Here is a 20,081-nt window from a genome sequence, read left to right on the forward strand (position 1 = left end):
CCAAGGACAAAGATACTGTTGCCTAGATTTTGGATACCATTTAAATTCAACATTGTCTTAGATGGATCAGTAGGAAACCAAAGTCTGTGTTAAAAAAAAGAAATCTATTGTGATTCATGGAGACAGAAGCCTGTGTGCTCTGTAGAATGAGGTCTCCCCACATCACTTACCTGCCTTCTTGCCTCCAGCCTCATGGGAGATGTTGTCCTGCAGTCAGGGTCATGTCCTCCTGTAAAGGAAAATGTTCAGGAAGTCACAGAGGTCCTTATGAAATAGCCTATTTTTTTCACCATCCATGTTAAGATAAATGAGGTTGTGGTTAATGCCAGATCTTTGAAGCCAAACCTACTCATTTCCAGAGAAACAATGAAAGGTTTTAACATGGAAAGGACAAGTTTGGTAGTTTTCAAGCACATGAGGTGCTCTTTAAAATAATCTGTATAACTTGGGGCACCTGGGAGGCTCAGTCAGCTAAGTGTCCAACTCTTGATTTCAGCTCAGGTCAAGACCTCAGGGTCATGAGATCAAGCTCCCAGCATGAAACCTGCTTAAGATTCTCTCTCTCCTTCTGCCTCTCCCCCTATCCTGTGCTCTCTCTAAAAAAAAAAAAAAAATAATAATAATAATAATAATAATAATAATCTGGATATATCTTGACAGGAACACAACAGAGCCATCCAGCTCCTTGACCAGATTTTCATACTGTCATAAAACTAAAAATTAAGAATCTTCATTAACTTTCAGCTTAAAGAGCCTCATGGAGAAGACTGACTAAAAAAGATTAGGTCACTTAGAAAGGGGTTGCGAATAGCACTTACTCCTGTTTTATCTACTAAAACTTATTCCCAGTTTACCAGTATAAAGACAAGTTACCCTCACTGGCATCAGAGTAACTGTTTGGAGACAGCCCAGAAACCAGCAAATCATATTAGCACTCCCTCACTCTCTAGAACATAAAAGGTATTGTCTTTGAAACAAAATGCATGGCTGAAACTGAGCAGAAGCGTATGTCATCATCTCATCTGTCATAAATGGTGACCTCCAGGGTCAGCAGGAAACTTGCAGGCCATCTGGCTCAAAGACCATGCAAGATTGGAATCTCTCAGCAGCATCCCAGTCCTTGAAGGATGACCGGATATGCTTCAGTAAGCATGTCTCTGGCGCTTAGCAGTTCACCAGCCTTTCAACTCATAGCAAGAGGTTTAGAGCTGTTTCCCAAGGAATGGGACACGTCCCCAGGTGCTTCTGGGAGGGCCTTCTGGCAGGCTTCCAAATGATCCTCAAATGCAAAATCCTTTTTTTCATTTATTGCCAAAAAAAGTACAACTCCAAATATATCCACTTTTACATAGAACTTTTTTCATTAGTTGAATAAAAAATGAGTTATTATGGATTACTAATATCTGAAGTGCATAAACAATGCAGTACACCTTAGAATGTAAAAAAGAAAATACTATAAGTAGTCAGTTGCTTCAGTGCTTGCAATACTGGAAAGTTACTGGTATGCTTGAAAACATTCAGGATATTTGTTCTCAGAAGCTCATTAATCTTGTGGTTGATTTTTTGGTTTTCAATTGTTGCTTTTTTCACTCTGTATTGATAAATTCATGTTAGTTCAGCTTTATCACTTTCAATTTAATTTACTGAACATTTTTTGGTTATTGAGGATCATCTGGTTGAAGATAATTTGGTTATTATTTGTTAATAAATTTTTGCATTAGTATTTTTGGTTTATAATATCTTTCAAATGGCTAGTTATTAAAATATCTGCATGTTAAGATTTAAATAAGAATCATCTATGTTACTTATGCTAAAGAATTTGTATACAACCCACACACTATCACCTCAACCTAAGTTCTCCAAATGGCTAATAACATGCAAATTGTTGGTAGATGTACTAATTGAATTTGTACAAATTAATGCATTTCAACATACTATCAAGGTAAGTGTGAATTTCTTTTTTGCTCAGAGGACCTTGTTTTACAGGACATGTGTATAAGCTCAAACTGAAAATTGTCTTTTTTATTTGTTATCAATGAGTTTTCAATTTAAAAGGAGGGATGAACTGTGTATCAATGAGTTATTTTCAGTTTAAAAGGAGGAATGAACTGTGTAGATGGACTAGAACTTTTAGCTTCCCTCTATCCTCCATCACTAAAGTGGGCCGTGATTAAGCAAACAAACAGAAAGTTTCAAGCACATGGGTGGTTCAGTCAATTGACTGTTTGACTCTGCATTTTAGCTCAGGTCATGATCTCAGGATCATAGGATCAAGTCCCGTGTCAGGCTCTGCACTCATGGGGGAATCTGCTTGAGCTTCCCTCTCTCTTTCTGCCTTTACTTCTCCCCCTTCCCCTGCTCATGCTTTCTGTCTCTCTCAAATAAACATAATATTAAAAAAAAAAGTGGAAGAATCACTTCTTTGAACCACAGCACACCCTGAGATGTATTAAAGTCACAGAAGTTTAAACATGAATCTTTCTGGTTTTTACTAAGGACATAGATTGCCAAAGGAAACCCTGTTAGCATGAGTGAAACTAGTGACAAAATTCTTCTCTTCTTTTGGCGTCCTGGGCCCCACCTGTGTGTCCTCTCAAGGTCATTCTCCTTGAGGAGTTTTGGCCATAGTGATCTTTTTTGTTTGTTTGTTTAGTGTAGTTGACATATCATGTTACCTTAGTTTCAGGTACACAACATACTGTTCAACAAGTTTAAACATACTATGTTTACCATATGTCACCATCCATTGCTATTATAATATCGGTGACTGTATTCTCTATGTTGTGCCTTTTATTCCCATGACTTATTCATTTCATAACTGGAAGCCTGTATCTCCTACTCCCCTTCACTTCTTTTGCCCATCTCCCACCACCATCACCTTTGTTCTCTGTATTTATAGGTCTAATTCTGCTTTCTGTTTGTTTATTCACTTGTTTTTTTTTTTTTTATTCCACCTATAGGTAAAATTATATGGTATTTGTCTCTTTCACTCTGACTTATTATACCCTCTAGGCCCTGCATGTTGTTGCAAACAGCAAGATATTGTCCTTTTTTTTTTTTTTTTTTTTCTGGCTGTGTAAGATTCTACTCTGTGTGTGTGCATGTGTGTGTGTATACATTTTCCTTATCCATTCATCTACCGATGGACTATTAGGTTCCTTTGGTATCTTGCCTACTATTGTACATTACACTGTCATAACATAGGTGTGCATATATTCTGTAAAATTAGTGTTTTCACTTTCTTTTGGTAAATACTCAGTAGATTATTGAATCATATGGTATTTATACTTTTAGTTTTGTCGAGGTACCTCTATACTGTTTTTCACAGTGGCTGTACCAATTTACATTCCCACCAACAGTGTATGAGCATTCCTTTTCCTCTACATCCTCCCTAATGCCTATTATTTCTTGTCTTTTTTACTTTAGCCATTTTCACAGCTGTAGGATGGTATCTCACTGTGGTTTTGATTTGCATTTCCCTGATAATTAGCAACATTGAGCATCTTTTCATGTGTCTGCTGGCCATCTCTATGTCTTCTTTGGAAAAATGCCTCTTCAAGACCTCTGCCTATATTTATCTATTTTGGATATTAACCCTTTATAGGACATATCATTTGCAAATACCTTCTCCACTCAGTAGGTTGCCTTTTTGTTTTATTGATGGTTTCCTGAGCTATACAAAAGCCTTTTATGTTGAGGTAGTCCAATACTTTATTTTTGCTTTAGTTTCCCTTTCCTTAGGAGACATATCTAGAAAAATGCTGCTATGGCCAATGTCAGAAAAATTACCGCCTGTGTTCTCTTCTAGGATTTTTATGGATTCCAGATTTCACATTTATGTCTTTAATCCATTTTGAAGGTTTTTTTTTAATGGGTATGGTGTTAGAAAATGGTCTAGTTTTATTCTTTTACATGTAGCTGTCCAAGTTTCCCAGCATGGCTTATTGAAGAGACTATCTTTTTCCCAGTGTGTATCTTGCCTCTTTTGTCACAGATGAATTGACCATTTAATCCTGGGTTAATTTCTGAGCTCTCTATTCTGTTCCATTGATATATGTGCCTATTTTTGTGCCAGTGCTATACTGCTTTACTATAGCTTTGCAGTATATCTTGAAACCTAGGACTGTGATACCTCAAGCTTTATTTTTCATAAGATTGCTTTGGCTATTTAGAGTCTTCTGTGGTTCCATACAAATTTTAGTATTATTTATTCTAGTTTGTGAAAGATGCGTTGGTATTTTGATAGAGATTGTATTGAATCTGTTGATTGCTTTGGGTAATATGGAAATTTTGCAATATTAATTCTTCTAATCCACAAGCATGGAATATCTTTCCATTTGTATCATATTCAATTTCTTTCCCCAATGTTTTATGATTTTCAGAGTACAGGACTTTTACATCTTTGGTTAAGTTTATTCCTAAGTATTTTATTCTTTTTGGTGCAAATGTAAATAGAATATTTAATTTCTCTCTGCTACTTTGTTACTAATGTATAGAAATACCTATTCTGGGTATTAATTTTGTATCCTACAATTTTACTGAATTCATTTATTACTGCTAGTAGCTTTTCGGTGAAGTTTTCAGAGTTTTCTATGTATAGTAACATGTCATCTGAAAATAGGGACAATTTAACTTCTTTACCAACATGGATGCTTCTGATTTCTTTATCTTGTCTGATTGCTATGGCTTAGACTTCCAATATATGTTGAATAAAAGTTGGCTCACAGTAATCAGGAACTGAATTTTCTAATGACCTTAGAAATAAGTTCCTTTTACTAGAGAACAAGAATAAAGACTGCAGCTCACGTTTTCCTACCTTTAATGACCTGATGACATCTTGGTGATAACTTTAACAAGTGATTTTTTTAAAGAACCATATTTTGATCAGTGTACTCTTACAAAGATAATCTAAAATCAAATATTAAAATATTTATAGTCATTTTATATAAATCAAGATAAAATAGGCTGAATAAATCATTATTAATGAAGTAGATGAACAAAGTCACCTATGCAGTTTCTCTAAGGCCTGTGTTCCAAGACACTGGCAGTAGCAGAAGCAAGATATATGTAAGGCTAGGCAGACTCTCACAAAGGAAGCCATAAAAATTCCCAAGGTGAGAGTCTTTCCCAGAAAAGTCCATTTCTTCCTTCATTTTGTCTAGGAAGAGTTGAAGGAGTACAGGTTTCTCTGCAGCTACACATCTATATAATCTGTCAAGATATTGGATCCTGGTAGTAAACCTCAAAGAGCAGTTTTTGCTTCTTTTAGTTTTTGAGGCCCCACGTAATATTCACTGTGTCCTTTGGGAATAAAGCCTGAAAGAAGAAAATGTTGCCCTGAAGTTTTTCCACTTCCAATGTTCTTAAAGACAGCATCTAAAAAGTCATTTTCAGTTTAGGAAAATTTTATCATTCTAATGGTAAATGATTAGTGTAAAGTCTTGGAGATGTCTGACAATTTAAAACTTTTGATTTGGACTGGCATGGTTTATTGTGTTTTTAAATGCAGAACCTTTCTGTTCTTAAATATTTAATCAGTGTTAAAGAATTGGGTGCAGTCAGCAGAACACCTTGTGCTGCTGATTGTCATTAATGTTGGCAAGTTTCCCCTGCACTGGACACAGCTGTGCAATGTACAAGGACTGTCCTAAAATACTGGATCAACGTATAAATGCCAAAACAATAAAGGATAAAGGAACTCTTGCCTTAAGCTTGATCTTTCTCTCAGATAGTAACCTTTCACTCCTTTGGAGTAGTCCCAACCGTTCCATGACAGAAAAACAGGAGGTGTATAGGTTTTTATATAATCAATTCATTTTAAAATCTTTATCCAATTTTTTTCATGATATTTAAAGTATCCTTCACTTTCTATACATATAATCTGGAAAAAAAGGCTTGACTTCTCTTTAGTAACTAGAAAGCATTGGGAAAAATACATTACACTTGAGAAGAACAGTGAGTCATGACACTTATTTACTTGCTCTATTATTAAGTAACAGAAATGGCCTAATGAGTCAACGTTTTGATCCATTTGGAATCAGTAGCATTTAACTTTCTTTCCCTATCATCATACTGTCCTTGAGAGTTGTATGAGCAATCAGATAAAGGTTCACTTAAAGTAACTTCTGGATTTTTCAACCACATTTGAATGATCACTTATTTTACTAAAACCTTCAAACAAAAAGTCAAAACAAAAAATCCATCAAAAATTGTGTAATTTCTGTTTACTGATTACTTTTTGTCTTTTCATTTAATAAATACTTATTAATCACCTATTATGTGCCAGGCTTTGTGCACATATAACAACAAACAGCATAAAAACTTCCATGGTCTTTTGGCATCTTCAAACTAGTGGATGACACAATAGAGTTAAACCATCAACAATGTAGTATGAAAAGTGCTAAAATAGGGTAATTACATATCTTTGTGGCAACACCTGAGAAAAGCCCTTAATTGAGACTGAGGGCAGGTGGGGGGTATCCCTGAAGAAATGACATAGAACCTCAGATCCAAAGTGTACATAGGAATACAGGTAAGAGAGACTATCATGCAGATGGGTATAATGTTCATTTCTTCAAAAATGATTATGGGCATTTTCTGGAAAAGAAAGGGTCCAGAAGTAAGGCCGAAGAGGTCAACATTGCCAAGAGCAGTTAGTAGCACTGAATGATTTTAGATATAAACAGACTGATATTTTAGAAATGTGAAACAGAGGGCAATGTGGAAAGTAAACTGGAGAAGATGGCTCAAGGACACCTAATATAATAACCAGGTAGGAGGTGATGGCTTTCCTTGGACAGAAGCCATGGGGATTGAAAATGGAGGCATCATAGGTGGGACCATGAGAGACTGGAAATGTGCAGAAGGCACTCAGGAAGGAGAAACTGGTATGAAGTGAGAGCTTGGCCAAGGAACTGGCAGGTGGTACCACTCACCAAGGAAGGAAGCTGTTGATGAGCAGGTTGGGGGCAAGATAATTAATTTTATTTTAAACACATTGCCTTTGATTTGTTTGGGGGACATGTAAAATATGCACATGGTCAGAAGTAAGTTGAAAAGGCAGATCTAAAGTGAAAAATGAGAACAAGCTTGGAAATAGTTTTAAATGCAAGTAAACAAAATGGGAAACTTAAGCCCTCTTTTATATATAATTTTAGAATTGTTGTATGGTAGTTAACTTTGTAAACTTCTTCTGGAAAGTGCAAAGAAGAAACCACACTCTCCCACCTTTATCCTTCAAATATCTGTGACAGCACTATAATTTCTAATGAACTTGTTTATTTTTAACATTATTGTTGATAACCAAAGAGGAAAGAAAACAGGGAACAAAAGAAACTGCTATAGGAGGAGCAAGGTGAAGAGCAGACACCCTGTGAAATTTATTTTTAAAATACAAAAAAACTTAAATATTTCCAATTTCACAAAATATTTGCATGAAGGAATTGCAATATTTCATTGGGTTTTTATTCTTCAGGTTTTTTTTAAAGGTTACTCTTCAGGTTAATAATTTTCAGAATCAGTGCTTTGTGTCTGTTAATTTCTATGGAGGCCATTAAATATACGTAAATACAGCAGCAAGGGATCCCTGGGTGGCGCAGCGGTTTAGCGTCTGCCTTTGGCCCAGGGCGAGATTCTGGAGACCCGGGATCGAATCCCACGTCGGGCTCCCGGTGCCTGGAGCCTGCTTTTCTCTCTGCCTCTCTCTCTCTCTCTCTCTCTCTCTCTCTCTCTCTATCATAAAAAAAAAAAAATACAGCAGCAGTATCCTTTCTGTAGCCCCTCACTACTGTTTACTAATAATAATCTAGACATGGACAGACTTTTGGCAATTGATAATAACCTACTGGACGCTTAAGTCACGAAAGAATGTACTTCTTTCTCGGTACATTATCTCGTTTCCTGAGAAATTGAAAATTTGCACTGTGAAGTGGAATGAACAATAGAATATGAATTCATAGTTCTCATCTACCTTTGATTCATTCCAAGTTAATTTCTAAGACTTGAATGTCTTTTAAAGCAGTTTACATGGTCAGATCAATAATATATGCTATCGAGGAGGCGGGGCAAGATGACGGAAGAGTGTGAGTCCTCAACTCACCTGCATCCACCAATTTACCTAAATAACTCTCAAAACATATTAAAAACCTACGAATTCAACAGAAGGTTTAAAGAGAGAACAGCTGGAACGCTACAGAAAGAAAAGTTTTCGCTTCTAACAAGGTAGGAAGGCGGAATAAATAAATAAATAAATAAATAAATAAATAAATAAATAAATAAATAAATAAAATAAAATAAAATAAAATAAATAAAATAAAATAAAATAAAATAAAATAAAATAAAATAAAAAAAAATAAAATAAAAAAAAAAGTCAGGATGGGCCCCCGCGAGGAGCCGGGAAGCCCCGCCCGAGAAGCGGGACCTCGGACCCGGCGCGGAGCTCCCGGGCGGACAAGTGCTGGGCGGGGAGGCCGGGCGGGGCCGCAGGAGGGGGGGAAGCCTCCAGGCTCCCGGGGTCCCCAGGAGGGGAGGGGCGCCCGGGCAGAGCTCCCCGCACCCCGCGGCCGACCTCGGGGAGGGGCTGGAGCGCCGCAGCCCCGGGGATCTGGGGGAGCGGGGGGAGGGGGGGGGGAGCCTGCGGTGCTGCCCGCGGAGCTGACTCCAGGGCTGGAGAGCCGGCCGCCGCCCTCCTGCTGCTTCCTCCTCGTTCCCCTGAGCCCGGGAGGGGGGCCCCGCGGGACAGAGGCCTCGCGGGGGAGCAGCGCCCCGGGGCGGGGCGGGGCGTCTCCCGCAGGTGCACGCACCTGAGAGTCAGCGCGGCAGGCCCCGCCCCGGAACCAGCTGGAAGGACAGGGAGGAGCAAGTTCTGGACCACGCGGCGCTGGGAAGCTCCAGGACCAAGGGAAAATCGAGGGAACATAGTATATAGAAATACAGGGTCCTCCCTTTTTAAAGGAAAAGGTTTTTCCTTTTTCCATTACAACTCGTTTTTATATCAGACTAAAATTTTCAATATTTTTTCTCTTAACTACAGTATTTTACCAGCTCTTCATTTTTAAGTTTCTTCCTTTTTGACTCTCATATTTCTACAATTACATGTCTTAGATATATTTTTTCACATCTGGATTCTCTTCAACATGCAATTTAATTTGGGGAGATATACGAGATATGGGTTTTTGTTTTGTGTCTTTTGTTTTCTCTGCCCCGTTTTGTTCTACAATGGCAGAAGTTAATACCTTCTAAAACATGACCAGCATACACCCAGAACCAAGTGGAATACTACGCTGGTTCATTCTGTGAGATTATATTCTCTCTTCATTCCCATTCTTCCCCCCCTTTTTTATCTTGTATATGTTTTGGTGGTCAGTGTTGCGGCTTTCTACAAATATTGCTGGTTTATATAAATTTGGGATTGAGCATCTTCTAACATTCAGAACACAATACACTCAGAACCAAGAGGATCACCCTCTAGGACCCCTCAGGCAGACTACATTCTCCCTCCACTATCACTTCTTTATCACCACTTCCTCCCAGTCCCCCCTTTTTTCTTTTCTTTTTTTTCTCTTTACCTTTTTTTCTTTTATTCTTTTTCTATTTTCTTCTTTGGGGTTTTTGGCCTTTTTATTTTTTACTACTTTAAAATTTGTTTTTCACTTTAGTGGTCCTTTTATTTTGTTCTGATCTTTTTCATTTTCTGGTCTTTGACCTCACCACAGTCATCTAGGGTGGAATTTACTTAGGTCATGGTTGATTTTTTTTTAAGATTTTATTTATTTATTCATGAGAGACACACGGAGAGGCAGAGACACAGGCAGAAGGAGAAGCAGGCTCCATGCAGGAGCCTGATGTGGGACTCGATCCTGAGTCTCTAGGATCAGGCCTTGGGCTGAAGGTGGCGTTAAACTGCTAAGCTACCTGGGCTGCCCTATGGTAATCAGGCCAAAATTAAAAATAAATGAGATGCCATCCAAACTGGATGTCCTAATGGCTAGGGTTAATGAGATTGAAGAAAGAATGAGTCACATAGAAGACAAGTTGATGGTAAGGAAGGAAGCTGAGGAAAAAAGAAAGAAAACAAGATACCACGAGGAAAGCCTAAGGGAAATAAATGATAGCCTGAGAAGGAAGAATCTATGTATAATTGGGGTGCCAGAAGACACCAAGAGGGACAGAGGACCACAAAGCTATTGGAACATATCATAGCTGAGGAATTCCCTAATTTGGGGAGGGAAACAGGCATTCAGATCCAGGAGACAGAGAGGTATACCCCACCAAAATCAATAAAACCCGTTAAACACCTCGACATCTAATAGTGAAATTTGCATATTCCAAAGATAAAGAGAAAATCCTTAAAGCAGCAAGAGACAAAAGATTCTTAACTTATATGGGGAGAAATATCAGATTAACAGCAGACTTCTCCACAGACACCTGACAGGCCAGAAAGGGCTGGAAGGATATATTCAGGGTACTAAAAGAGAATATCCATGCAAGAATACTTTATCAAGCCAGGCAGAATATTAGGAGAGATTAAGAGCTTCCAAGATAGGCAGAGACAGACTGAAAGAATATGTGATCACCAAACCAGCTCTGCAAGAAATATTAAGGGGGACCCTGTAAAAGAAAGAGGAAGCCCAAAGAAATAATTCACAAAAACAGGGACTGAATAGGTACTATGATGACACTAAATTCTATCTTTCAATAATTACTCTGAATGTGAGTGGGCTAAATGATCCCATCAAAAGATGCAGAGTTTTGAGCTAAATGATCCCATCAAAAGACGCAGGGTATTGGACTGGATAAAAAAGCAAGACCCATCTATTTGCTGTTTATAAATAAGAGACTCATTTTAGACCTAAGGACACCTCCAGCCTGAAAATGAAAGGTTGGAGAACAATTTACCATTCAAATGGTCCTCAAAAGAAAGCTGGGGTAGCAATCTTCATTTCAGATGAATTACAGTTTATTCCAAAGACTGTAGTAAGAGATAAAGAGGGACACTATATCATGCTTAAAGGGTCTATCCAACAAGAAGACCTAACAATCATGAATATTGATGCCCCTAATGTGGAAGCTGCCAAGTATATCAATTAATAACTAAAGTAAAGACATACTTAGATAATAATACACTAACAGCAGACTTCCACACACCACTTTCTGCAAATGATAGCTCTTCTAAGCAGAACATCACCAAAGAAACAAGGGCGTTAAATGATACACTGGACCAGATGGATTTCACAGATATATACAGAACTTTACATCCTAAAGCAACTGAATACACATTCTTCTCAAGGCCACAGGGAATTTTCTCCAGAATAGACCACATACTGGGTCACAATCAGGTTTCAACTAATATCAAATGATTGGGATTGTCCCTTGCATATTTTCAGACCACAATGCTTTGACACTAGAATTCAATCACAGGAAGAAATTTGGAAGAAACAAACACATGGAGGTTAAAGAGCATCCACTAAAAGATGAATGGGTTAGCCAGGAAATTAGAGAAGAATTAAAAAGATTCATGGAAACTAATGGAAATGAAGGTACAACCACTCAATATCTTTGGGATACAGCAAAAGTGGTCTAAGAGGGAAATACATTGCAATACAAGCCTCCCTCAAAAAATTGGAAAAAAACTCAAATAGACAAGTTAATCTTGCATCTAAATGAATTAGAGAAACAACAGCAAGTAAAACCTACACCAGGCAGAAGAAGGGAGATAAAGATTCTAGCAGAACTCAATGCAATAGACCAGAAGAACTGTAGAACAGATCAACAAAACCAGGATTTGGTTCTTTGAAAGTATTAATAAGATATATAAACCATTAACCAGCCTTATTAAAAAGAAAAAAGGTTCAAATTAATAAAATCACGAATGAAAGAGAAGAGATAACAGCCAATATCAAGGAAATACAATTTTAAAAACGTATTATGAGCAGCTATATGCCAACAAATTAGGAAATCTAGAAGAAATGGATGCATTTCTGGAAAACCACAAATTACCAAAACTGGAACAGGAAAAAATAGAAAACCTGGACAGATCAATAACCAGCGAGGAAATTGAAGGAGTCATCAAAAACCTCCCAAGACACATCTGGTCCAGGGCCAGATGGCTTCTCAAGGGAATTCTATCAAACATTTAAAGAAGAAATAATACCTATTCTACTAAAGCTGTTCCAAAAAATAGAAAGCATGGAATTCTTCCAAACTCCTTTTCTGAGGCCAGCATCACCTTGATTCCAAAATCAGACAAAGACCCCACCAAAAAGGAGAAATACAGACCAAAATCTCTGATGAACTCAGATGCAAAAATTCTCAACAAGATACTGCCGATAGGATCCAACAATACATTAAGAAGATTGTTAACCATGACCAAGTGGGATTTATCCCCAGGATGGAAGGTTGGTTCAACACTCATAAAATAATCAATGTGATAGATCATATCAACAAGAGAAAAAAAAAACAAGAACCATATGATCCTCTCAATAGATAATACAGCATCCATTCCTGATCAAAACTCTTCAGAGTGTAGGGATAGAGGGACATTCCTCAGTATCTTAAAAGCCATCTATGAAAAGGCCACAGCAAATGTCATTCTAAATGGGGTAACACTGGGAATCTTTCCCCTAAGATCAGGAACATGACAGGGATGTCCACTCTCACCACTGCTACTCAACACAGTACTAGAAGTCCTAGCCTCAGCAATCAGACAACAAAAAGAAATAAAAGGCATTCAAACTGTCAAAGAAAAAGTCAAACTCTCCCTCTTCGCAGATGACATGATACTGTATATATAAAACCCAAAAGGCTCCACCTCAAGATTACTAGAACTCATACAATAGTTCAGCAGTGTGGCAGGATACAAAATCAATGCCCAGAAATCAGTGGCATTTCTATACACTATCAATGCCTGAAGAAAGAAATTAAAGAATCAATCCCATTTACAATTGCACCCAAAAGCATAAGCTATTAGGAATAAACCTAACCAAAAGGTAAAGATCTATACCCTAAAGACCACAGAACACTTCTGAAAGAAAGTGAGGAAGACACAAAGAGATGGAAAAATATTCTGTCCCCATGGATTGAAAGAATTAATATTGTAAAAATATCTATGCTATCCAGGGCAATTTACATATTCAATGCAATTCCTATCAAAATACCGTGGACTTTCTTCAGAGAGTTGGAACAAGTCATCTTAAGATTTGTGTGGAATCAGAAAAGACCCTGAATAGGCAGGGGAATATTGAAAAAGAAAACCAGAGTCAGGAGCATCACAATGCCAGATTTCAAGCTGTACTACAAAGCTGTGATCATCAAGACAGTGTGGTACTGGCACAAAAACAGACACATAGATCAATGGAACAGAATAGAGAATCCAGAAATGGGCCCTGAACTCTATGGTCAATTAATATTTGACAAAGCAGGAAAGACTATCCACTGGAAAAAGGACAGTCTCTTCAAGAAATGGTGCTGGGAAACTTGGAGAGCCACGTGCAGAAGAATGAAACTAGACCACTCTCTTGCACCATACACAAAGATAAACTCAAAATGGATGAAAGATCTAAATGTGAGAAAAGAATCTAGCAAAATCCTAGAGGAGAACACAGGCAACACCCTTTTTGAATTTGGCCACAACAACTTCTTGCAAGATACATCTATAAAGGCAAGGGGAAAAAAGCAAAAATGAACTATTGGGATTTAATCAAGATAAAAAGCTTCTGCACAGCAAAAGAAACAGTCAGCAAAACTGAAAGACAACTTACAGAATGGGAGGAGAGATTTTCAAATGACATATCGGATAAAGGACTGGTATCCAAGATCTATAAAAACTTGTTAGGGCAGCCCCAGTGGCTCAACGGTTTAGCACCTTCAGCCCAGGGTGTGATCCTAGAGACACGGGATCGAGTCCCATATCAGGCTCCCTGCATGGAGCCTGCTTCTCCCTCTGCCTGTGTTTCTGCCTCTGTCTCTCCCTCTCTCTCTGTCTCTCATGAATAAATAAATAACATCTTAAAAAAAAAAACAGTGTTATTGAAGATATGCTTAAAAAAAAAAAAAGAACTTGTTAAACTCAACAGCAAAGAAACAAACAATCCAATCATGAAATGGGCAAAAGACATGAATGGACATTTCCCAAAGAAGACATAGACATGGCCAACAAGCACTTGAGAAAATGCTCCATATCACTTGCCATCAGGGAAATAAAAATCAAAACCACAATGAGATACCTACCACCTTACACCAGTAAGAATGGGGAAAATTAACATGACAGGAAACAACAAATGTTGGAGAGGATGTGGAGAAAGGGGAACCCTCTTGCTCTGTTGGTGGAAATGTGAACTGGTACAGTCACTCTGGAAAACTGTGTGGAGGTTCCTCAAAGAGTTAAAAATAGAACTACCCCATGACTCAGCAATTGCACTGCTGTGGATTTACCCCAAGGATACAGATGCAGTGAAATGCCAGGACACCTGCACCCCAATGTTTATAGCAGCAATGTCCACAATAGCCAATTGTGGAAGGAGCCATGATGTCCTTTGACAGATGAATGGATAAAGATGTGGTATACATATGCAATAAAATATTATTCAGTCATTAGAAAGGATGAATACCCATCATTTGCTTCGATGTGGATGGAACTGGAGGGTATCATGCTGAGTGAAGTCAATCGGAGAAGGAAAATCGTCATATGGTTTCACTCATACGGGGAATATAAGAAATAGTGAAAGGTATTACAGGGGAAAGGAGGGAAAGTGAGTGGGAAAAATTAGAGAGGGTGACAAAACATGAGAGACTCCTAACTGTGGGAAACAAACAAAGGGTTGTGGAAGGGTAGGTGGGTGGGGAATGGGGTAACTGGGTGATGGGCACTGAGGAGGCCATTTGATGGAATGAGCACTGGGTATTATACAATATGTTGGCAAATCGAACTTCAAAAAAATAATATATGCTATTTAACAAAGAAACAAAAACCAACAACACAGGTGCCTTCTGCACTCTCAAAAACATAATTTCTTTAGTGGGCTTGTGTGTTTATTTTTGCTGACATTTTTGTCACAAATTTGGTAGATACATTCTTATCTTGACCAGACCTCTAAGGCCACTAGAGAAAGCAAGATCTTGGACTGATTTTCATTTATGACTGTAGATACTGAACAAAAGGGATGATTATTCTGCATATTACTTTGCTAAGGCTGTCATAAAAAGTGCCATAGACTTGGTGGCTTACACAAAAGTTTATTTCTTCATAGTTTGGAAGTTACAAGTCCAAGATCAAGATGTCATAGAGTTGGTTTCCCCTGAAATCTCTCTCTTTGGCTTGCATTAGCCACCTTACTGCATCCTCACATGGTCTTTCTTTTTTATGCATGCATGTTCTTCTTGTAAGGATTCCAGGCAGACTGGGTAGAGGTCTGCCCTAAATATCTCATTTTTAGCCTCAATTTCCTCTTTGAAGACCTCGTTTAAAGACACAATCCAGTTTCATTCTGAGGTACTGAAAAAATTAGGACTTCAACATAAGAATTTTGAGAAGACACAACTGAGCTCATAACACCTTGCTTCCTTCAAATTCATAGGCAGGACAGTAAGAAAAACTCTAATGGTTTTGGAGGCAAGAAGAAGTGAGCTGTACTTCCTTCTGTTTTTATGACTTTATAATAAAACAATGAACTAAAAAGATTCTTCTTTATGAAAAAGTGAAACTTTAAATTTATCTAAATACAGAATGTTAAATGATGGCTTAAGTACACAGCTTGGTAACCCATGGAAATAAAAATTGAGTATCTGTTAAGGCACTGTTTTCAGCAAACTCACCTAGTAAACTTGGCAAAGAGGCAAAACCTCCAGGGCTGGTGAGTTGTTTACAGTTAATTCTGAGGGATGTTGCTTCTAAATTTGTACAAACTGTAGCTCATTTTTTAAAAAGATTTTATTTATTTATTCATGAGAGACACACACAGAGAGGGAAAGAGGGAGAGAGAGAGAGAGAGAGAGAGAGGAAGAGACATAGGGAGAGAGAGAAGCAGGCTCCATGCAGGGAACCTGATGTGGGACTCAATCCTGGGACTCCAAGACCATGCCCTGGGCTTGCTCAACTGCTGAGCCACCCAGGCCTCCCAAGAAATGGTATATTTTTAAAGTTTGTAAGCATTTAGCACTGATAGTGTAAAAGATTAAATAAATTTAAAATAAAATCCATAACTAAATAAGAAATTATGCTTTCAAATTTAAATAATATTGTGTGTGTGTGTATGTGTGTGTTTAATCATTGAATGAGCAAACCATGTTGCATGTGAGAAGCTTTCTCACATAACTTTCTTCCCATCAAAATCAACACTCCTATATTGGATATATGTTTTTTAAGCAGTTTGTAGAAAACAATTAGATAATGCTAATAAGGAAACAATTTATTGAATATTAATCACTTATTATGGCTTACTGATTTTTAAGAGTATTGGAAATAAAAAAATAACTACCTAAAAGTACTTCCTAATTGTAGAATGTCAAATATCATGGCACAGTGGTGGAAATGATATATTTAGTGTCCTTCCTCAGTCAGTGACACTTGTCAAACTTCAAGTTTCCTATTTCCTATTTCTATGAAGATTTCCTTTCATACAAAAAAACACTGAATCAGTAAGGATGGGCATTATCAAATAAGTAGATACTTACTCTACCTATCTTAGTAGTAACTCCCTTAACAGATTCCAAGGCAAATAAGTAGCCTGTCAACAACAATGAACCCAATACTTTCAGCATTTGTAGAAAACATACTGGATAAGGAAATCTCCAAAGCTTCTGCACAGATATTGAAATGTTAGGCAGTATTTAACAATCTACCCACCCCATAAAAGACTTCAAATACATAGTTCAGATTGAAACCCAAAGAAGGAAATTCTCAGATACCAGACATGATTAGTACCTCAAAGTGAGAATGCTAAATTGGAGTCAATGCCAAGAGGCTTAGGGGAAATCAGGAACAAGTTGTCAATTAATGGCTGGTATTTAGATTACATGGGGAAGGGACACTTAGACCATGCAAGCAGGGAGCTGGAACTGAGCTTCATGCATAAAGCCAGAAGTCAAGTAAGATTGTTTCATAAATTAAATGGAAACAAGAATTTCCTGGAATAATGAAAAGGAAGTTTGCTATTTGCCCAATGCTGTGTGTTGAAATATAACCAATCACAAGAAATTGAAAACCTAAGTCTGCTCTGTTCAAGGATAGACGTCTGAATTCATGTGATACACAAAGTACTATATCCTCAAGCTGAGAAATTAATGTAAAAAAAATCTACCAGAGGTAGGGCAGATAGGACTGTCACAGAGATGGACCCCATGGAAAAAGAATAATTTTTTAAAGATACAACAACTCTGAATAAATAAACCACATAAGAGTGAGTTAACAAATAAATGGCAGATTTGTATAATACACTGGGAATGGAGAAAATGGAACAATTTTAAAGGGACTACCAATTATTTACAATGTTCAGAAAGAAAAAAGTCATAAGACAAAAATAGAGTAGTATAACAAGGAACAGGAAGACTTGAAAATAATAGAAATTCTAGAAATAAAAATATATAGTTATTATAATTTCTAAAGTTCAAAAGGGAAATTTTAACAGTAGAGTAATGTAATTAAAGAGATTAAATGAATTAGAGAAATGCAAGAGACTCATGCAAAATCCTTCATGGAGGAATAAATGAAAAATATGAAAAAAATTTGAGACATAAGGGAAAAAGAATGAAAAGAGCTCCAAGTTTTTAAAGAGACTAGAGAAGCAATATTTAAAGCAATAATGAATGTGAGTATTTTAACATATAAGAACCATATACATCTCAAGTTAAAGGGTTTCATCAAGTTTTCAGCCAGCAAAATGAAAGTCATATATATATATATATATATATATATATATATGTTGTATTGGAAAAAGGTAATGATAAATGTCAAAAAGAGAAAATCTTAAAAGCCACCAGAGAGAAAAGATATATTGCCTGCAAAGAAACAATAAAACTGATAGCAGACTACTCTTCAGTAATGATTGTAAGAAAAGAATGAGAAATAATTCTTAAAGGGCTGAGAGAAAATAGTTGTCATCCCCCAAATTCCACATACAACTAAAGTATCACTCAAGTGAAAGTGAAGTAAGATAATGGAGTTAGACTACACTATTTTCCCATGGAAAGAACTTATAATGTTCTACATCAGGAAGTAAATTAAACCCAAAAAGCAGCAGCTGGATGCAAAAATAAATGATGAGTAAAGAAACAGTAACAGATTTTGGCATATATAATTTAGCATTGACTATTTTAAAATGTTTTCTAGTAGACTAATTTAGAGAGCTTTAACAGTTTGTGAAATTTCACTAAGCAACACACTAATAATATACATACTTTTCTTCTATACAGTATTCCAAAATAAAAAGAAAATCCTTAAAGAATAGAAGCTCTCCTAGATTACTTACTTATTGCAAATAGAGAAAAATGACATTTACGGTAATGCTATCTGGAAAATACCATCCTAGCCAAGTGATCCAGCCTAGCATTGTGAGTAATAGGACCATATGTTATTATGTGCCTCCTGATAGAAAATATAAAACATTGTCTATTCAGTCTTCTGGCCCAAAGTACTTAACCTAATCATGAAGAAGAATAAATGAATCCTGCCTATCTGACATTCCACAGGAAATCTGTCTTGAACTCTTCAAAAATGTCAAGATTATAGAAAAAGGCAGGGATTGCTCCAGATTAAAGCAAACTAAAAAAATACAACAACAAAATCCAGTTGCAGGATCCTAGAAATGATGTTGGATTTAGAAAAAAGGTCATTAAGGTTATTTTCAGAGACCTGGGAGAAATTAGAATAAGGACTGGATATTGGATGATTTTCCTGCATCACAATGAATTTCCTGGATGTTGATAGCAGTTTTGTGGTCATGCAGGAGAAGGTTGTTTTCTGAGGAGATACTTGTCGAAGCATGTGGGGGAACTATTCCATGATGTGAGCAATATAGGTGAAGAAGAGAGATCTCAAAAGCAAAGGTGGCAAAATGTTAATTTCTAAATCTAAATGCAGAGCACATGGTGCTTATTATAGTGTTCTTTCAACTTTTCTGCAGGTTTGACCTTTGTCAAAATAAAAGGTTGGTGATACAGTGAATCAATGTACTATCATTTTAAATAATCTGAACATGAAAGGTTGTAGGCGGCTGGTGTGAGATTTGGGTTAAAGAATCCTAATGTCTCAAAACATTTGGAATGCAACATAAAGAAACCAATTAATTTTAGACTTTGTTAGCTCAGGTAAATGTGTTAAAAAATAAGAGTTATAAAGAAAATAAAGGTACTAGAGTATATAACTGTCAAACTAGTAATGAGAGAAAAAAAAGAAACAAAATGAGAGAATTACAAAAGCAAAAAAACTAGAGAGAAAACATAAACTCAATCAATCCAGCATAAAACCTGAAAGGACAACAAGAAAAAAGAGAAGTAAAGGTAAAGTAGGAGACAATATCAAATAAGATGATGGAAAGAAGTACAGATATGAATCATAATAAATGGCAAACATATTAACGTCAGCACTAAATGTCAAAGATGAACAGACTGGATAAAAATATAAAATCCAGCTCTGAGCAGTTTACCTGATACACACTTAAAGCAAAATAGCACAGAATGAGTAAAAATGCAGAGATATATAATGAAATATTAGGCAAAGATAAGACCACAAACCATAACTGGAATAATAATAATAATAATAATAATAATAATAAGAAGAAGAAGAAGAAGAAGAAGAAGAAGAAACAAAATGGAACGTTAGGCAAAAAGGTTTGTTAGTGATAGAAAAAGACATCGCATAATGATAAACTATCTACCAAGACGTTAACTCAATGAACAGTCTTTCAATGTGACTGAAAAGAGAAAGTATGTATGTGTATGTGTATGTACTGATAGAATTACAAGGAAAAAAGATAAATGCACTATTATAGCTGGATATTTCAATATACTTTTCTCAGAAATAATGGGAAAATCCGAAAAAAATGTTGAGTATACAACCTTCAACAACATGATTCACAAACTTTTTCTAT

General features: G+C 36.8%; 1 protein-coding gene and 1 long non-coding RNA gene across 13 annotated transcripts in view; one reads left to right on the forward strand and one right to left on the reverse strand.

Moving 5' to 3' along the window:
• The window catches only part of CCDC192 (coiled-coil domain containing 192), a 217,183-nt gene that overhangs the window by 90,027 nt on the left and 107,075 nt on the right, over positions 1 to 20,081 (forward strand). The gene's annotated exons all lie outside the window — the stretch shown is intronic.
• Positions 1 to 20,081, reverse strand: part of LOC144322040 (uncharacterized) — a 49,383-nt gene that overhangs the window by 1,920 nt on the left and 27,382 nt on the right. Inside the window, exon 2 of the long non-coding RNA XR_013387604.1 lies at positions 171 to 229. This is a non-coding gene — a long non-coding RNA (uncharacterized LOC144322040). The remainder of the gene's footprint in view (positions 1 to 170; positions 230 to 20,081) is intronic.

Source organism: Canis aureus, chromosome 10, assembly GCF_053574225.1.
Source record: "Canis aureus isolate CA01 chromosome 10, VMU_Caureus_v.1.0, whole genome shotgun sequence".
In the NCBI taxonomy this organism is placed as follows: Eukaryota; Metazoa; Chordata; class Mammalia; order Carnivora; family Canidae; genus Canis; species Canis aureus.